The sequence below is a fragment of the Ischnura elegans genome, chromosome 9 (genome assembly GCF_921293095.1).
Source record: "Ischnura elegans chromosome 9, ioIscEleg1.1, whole genome shotgun sequence".
Lineage (NCBI taxonomy): Eukaryota > Metazoa > Arthropoda > Insecta > Odonata > Coenagrionidae > Ischnura > Ischnura elegans.
In genome coordinates, this window is record NC_060254.1 from 39,541,169 (window position 1) to 39,546,869 (window position 5,701).

At 40.7% G+C, this 5,701-nt stretch overlaps 1 non-coding gene across 1 annotated transcript; it reads left to right on the forward strand.

Annotated features, from left to right (window-relative positions):
- The first annotated feature begins 3,413 nt into the window (after positions 1 to 3,413).
- Trnak-uuu lies at positions 3,414 to 3,486 on the forward strand. The gene has a single exon. It is a non-coding gene; the product is annotated as a tRNA-Lys (tRNA).
- Positions 3,487 to 5,701: the final 2,215 nt, after the last annotated feature.

A 5,701-nucleotide genomic window follows, 5' to 3' on the forward strand; every position in this document is an offset into this window, starting at 1 on the left:
AATCCACCGAGTATCGGACCAGAGAACTGCCGGATTATCTAAAATGCCGAATTACTGGAAATCACTAATAAACACGCATTGAAACGGCAGAAGCTATGTTTTATTGTATATTACTTGTACATCACATATAGTATTATACACTACATTAGTCCATAGCCGCAAGTGTTGACGTATGGTAAACCTACAATAACTCCTTTACCACTCCCTTACCACTTCTTTAACACCGCGGGATAAATTTTCGTGCATGTCTTCTCTTTAAGTAAGCACTACTTCCCCTGCACACCTGCGAAGTAGGCTGCTTATAATTACTGACCTACCCACTATGAAAAATCGCCGGATTATTCGCAGGCCCGGAGAAGTGAAGAGCCGGATTATAGAGGGCAGTGGCGTAGTCATTGGGGCATACGATGCACGTGTCCACCAAATCCAATTACTTTTAGCAGAAAAATATTAACCTATAAAACATATTCATTCTAATACACCCATATGTTTTTCCAAAACAGCTCCCCGACGACCGGTCTATTTGGCAATTCAGACCATGTAATCAAAATAAGAAAGATAGACTGTGGGACGGATAGATTCAGAACATTGTTTTTCCACGCTCAATAACGGACTATAATGGCACTTTTAGGACTTAGTAATGGGTAAGTTGAGATTTAGGGTGGCCTACTAACTTATGTATTCATTGATACATGTTTCTGAATTTCCCTAGTATTGCTAACAGTATTTGCGAAGTCGTTGTTAATTTTTTGGTATTCCATTATAAATTTTCTTGGATATTACACTATTATCTATACCACTGCTTTTTTATATAACGCGACTCGGCTTTCGATGAGTTATTATTTACATCTACATAATACCCTGCGAGTCACCTCTGGCGTGTTTGGCAGGGGGAAACTCACTCACTCTCGTGCCCCCTAGAGGTGGATCGCCAGGTATTATGATGATTTAGATACCGGAAATTACCGAGTTACCCGCATGATAGCTGCCGGTAACAAAAACGCCATATCACTGTCAGGGCCGGAGAAGTGAAGTGCCGGATTATAAAGGGAATACTGTACTGTGATATAGGGTGCAATGCTCTGCCACGGCCGGGTCACAAACAATGGGCAGTCCTTCCTCATCAGGCGCATTTGGAGCCGGAGACAGCTGGCTGTCAAGGTTACAGCGGTCTGCTGTTTCCCCCGGCGGAAAGTGGGATCGGCGATCTCCCAAGGACAACGTGCGAAATCCGCGAAAGGCGGCGTGGTCGAGTGGATGCGGGCGAAAGAATAATTGCGCACACACGCGGCACTGCTCTCTGGTACTTCGGGAGACTCATTAATCCTCCCCACTTTTCTACGCCCGCGAGGAGAGAGGCTGGAAATAACCAACTTCCTCTTCGCCAGGAATGGCAATAGAAACTAAACGAAAGTCAAAACCATTAAAATTTCAATAGTTTCGTTCCCAGAAGCGACACATGTAGAAACGAAATGGATTTAAACCAGGGGAACTAAAGTCGGGATCGAAACGAAACTTTGGGTCGAAACTAAACTAAAACTCTGGGACGAAACGGAACGTAGATTATGTTTCGCACCGAAGGGACCACGTGCTTCACCTTCGAACAGTTTAGTTTCGAAACGGTTGGGATCGAAACTTAGCTATGAGCAAAGGGGTTTCGATTAATTTATTTGAGTTCCCGGGAGTAAAGTTTCGTCCTCTGGTCGAAATGAAACTCCTTGTTGATTATCATTTCGTATGGGGACGAGACTAAACCTAGGCATCGTATTTTCGTTTCCATCCGGGTCGAAACGAAACATATTCGTTTCGTTTCACAAGCCATCACTGCTTTTCACCATTGCTACATCTACATCTACATAATACCCTGCGAGCCACCTCTAGGGTGTTTGGCAGGGGGTGATCAATCACCAGCATGCAGCAGGCATTTGGACTCCCACATGCACACCACACCGTCCAAAAAACGTCCCGTATAATAACAAACTATACTACTATATGCTGTTAGAAATAAAATATAGAATAGAAATTCAGAAACATGCATTAAGTTTTACATAGGTTAGTAGGCTACGCTACAAGTCATGCAATCTATTTACGAGTTCTATTGCTGCCGTTATAATCTCTTATTGATCGTGGAAAAAATGACATTCGGAATCTGTCTGTTCTGCAATCTATCTCTCTTATTTTATTTATATGATCTGATCTTCCGTAGTACGTTGGCGTCCGCATGATATGGTTAACTTCGTCAGAAAAGACACTGCTCTTGAATTTATCTAAAAGGTTTAGTCTATTTTTCAATCTACGGTCCGACAGAGATTCCCATCCGAGTTTATCTAAGAGGTCAGTTACACTAACAAGACTATCGTAACGACCTTTCACATACCTGGCAGCTCTTCTTTGCACGCGTTCTAACTCTGTTATTAAGCCTTTTTCATGAGGGTCCCAAATACTGGCAGCGTATTCCAAATGTGGTCTAACGAGGGAAAAGTAGCTAATTTCTCTCACTTTGTCGTCGCACTTTCCTAATATCCTTTTAACAAAACCCATTTTACGATTAGCTTGACCGGTTATTTCTCGAATATGTTTATTCCACGATAGATCATTATTGAGTCTAACCCCTAGATATTTCACGGATTCAACTGCCTTTAACTGCGTGCCCCGAATGATATGCCAAACACCCTGGAGGTTGCTCGCAGGGTATTATGTAGATGTAGATATATGCTACACATGGTGCATGGCCTCGCCATGACCAACATTGTACAATACGTGACTACGTGTACATAATACGATATATCTTAGAGGATATTTACTTACTTAATTGAAGACTCTTAATTCATAAGGTTGTAAGAGCCATTTTATCTTTTTTTGTTGGTATCTTCTTGCTTAAAATGTTTATGGCACAGTGGGGTGCATGTGTGTGTGAATCCACTTGCATGCTGGAGATTGATTTCCTCCTGCCAAACAACCTATAGAAGGCTTGCAGGGTATTATGTATATGTATATTAGATCATAAGAATAAAATGAGAGAGATAGGCTGTATAACATCCATAAAAGTCTTCATACCGACCTCCTAGCGATTCCTCATCGATTTTTTCAGCGAAGAGATATTAGAGAATATTAATTTACTTAAATAAAGACTTTTAATTCATAAGGCAGTAGAATCCACTTTACTTTTTATAGTTAGTATCTTCATATGTCTGTTATCCAGAGCTTTACACTGGAGTTAGTCCCAAAACTAACTAAACTTTGAAAACTCGACTAAACCTATTATGTGAATTGAAGGCTAAAACCTGTTATGAAGAAGGTGAAACCTATTATGAAGAATTGATTATTCTAAGTCCGTGATTGAAGGCCAGTTAAATCATGTTATAATATAAGTTCGACATATCTGACAAGCGGCATACAGCGGTAGAAAATGAGCCCGGGTAGCTCAGTCGGTAGAGCATCAGACTTTTAATCTGAGGGTCCAGGGTTCAAGTCCCTGTTCGGGCGTTTTTTTTCTGAGCTCGTGAACTGTGGAATAAAGTGCTCACCCTCTACTACTTTCCCTCACTATTTTCTCTCATGGGTGATTGTATTGTGTATTTTTAATGTTCACCATGACAATTACGTAATATCTTTATTTTTTAAACTCGGAGAAAGAGGACAAGCGAACTTAGCGTTGCCAAATGTACTACATAGCCACGCTAGTTTGTCACTGAAAACGTATGGGTGGCCTCAGGTATTTTAGGCACGGCGCTGACACAATATACCTACTCATTTGGAAGATATTAGTGTAAGTGACATGTTAGATAAACTCGGATGGGAATCTCTATCGGACCGTAGATTGAAAAATAGACTAAACCTTTTAGATAAATTCAAGAGCAGTGTCTTTTCTGACGAAGTTAACCATATCTTGCGGACGCCAACTTACTACGGAAGATCAGATCATATAAATAAAATAAGAGAGATAGATTGCAGAACAGACAGATTCCGAATGTCATTTTTTCCACGATCAATAAGAGATTATAACGGCAGCAATAGATCTCGTAAATAGATTGCATGACTTGTAGTGTAGCCTATGTAAAACTTAATGCATGTTTCTGAATTTCTATTCTATATTCTATTTCTAACAGCATATAGTAGTGTGGTTTGTTATTATACGGGACGTTTTTTGGACGGTGTGGTGTGCATGTGGGAGTCCAAATGCATGCTGCATGCTGGTGATTGATCACCCCCTGCCAAACACCCTAGAGGTGGCTCGCAGGGTATTATGTAGATGTAGATCAGATCATATAAATAAAATAAGAGAGATAGACTGTAGAGCAGACATATTCAGAATGTCTTTTTTTCCACGATCGATAAGAGATTATAGCGGCAGCTTTAGAACTCACAAATAGATTAGATGACTTGTAGTGTAGCCTACTAACTTATGTATACCTTAATGCATGTCTCTGAATTTAATTGTTATTATTCTAACAGCATATGGTAGTATAATTTGTTAGTATGCATGAGGTTTTTTGGACCGTGTGGTGTGCATGTGGGAATCTTATTGCATACTGCATGTTGGTGATTTGATCACCCCCTGCCAAACCACGACCACCGAGAGACAAAAGAATAAAAGAAAGATAAGAATATAAGAAAGATTGTCTCTCGGTGGTCGTGGCCAAACCCTAGAGGTTGCTCGCAGGGTATAATGTAGATGTTTTTTTCCCCCGGAGTTTAGTTTTTTTCTATTGTAGGTGTTAATGTTTATTTTTTTCTTGCTTAGTAAGTTATTAACGTAAATTTCGTTAAATTAATATCCGTAATGGCGTGCTATTCTATATGATACGAGTACTAGTCTTTCTATCGTGGTGCGACGTACTGATATCAGCGTGTCGCCACTCAGCAAGTCCCATTCATTCACGCCAATTTTCTACCGCGAGGAGGGCGTGGAGGTCGCTGGAAATAACTCTCTAGTCACCATAGTGCTGCACAAGGTGTCTAACCTCGTCGGGTGCGGAATTTTGAGTTCTGAGGACATTTCCCTCTCAAGTCACGTTTATCGCCGTCGTTGGCCGCTCAAAACCGTCGCGTCGGTAGTGTTTTAGGAACATCTGCGTACCCAGCTGAAGACCATCATTCATCTGCATCGTACGGCATACGGTACGTACTTGCCAACTATATGTATATGTTTAGTTTTTACTACATAGTAGAGGCCTTCCTTCCTGTGGAAGCTTGGTTTATACTCCCACTTCGCTAGCTGTCAATTGGATCCCAAATGTCTACATCTACAAATTATCTCGCAACCTGCTCCAATAGGCGGGTGGCAGAGTGTGTTAGAGCATGAGCCGTTAACGCTTTAGATGCAAGATTAGACTGCACATAGATATAAGGACAAATATATAAGCGGTAATTTATTCGAATTCCTTAAAAACGGTTTTAGTTTCCATTAATTTCGAGGCAGATTCCTTCGAAAGTATTCTCTGATTGTAAGCGCAGGTGTACAAGTAACATTGGGGCGGTAAGGAATCATTAACGTCACTGGTTCCGGAAGCCATTTAGGTAGTCCCAATTAATAAAATATGTTCGACTACGGTACCAGAATTTTTAAGAACTGCGTGCACTGGTGAAGACAAATTGTAATTAACAAGGGCGTTAAAATTCTGAAAAAACCATGTCTTCAAACATTGAGAAAACGGAAGATTCTGGTGTCAATGGATGACGAAATTGTTTCAAAAGTAGT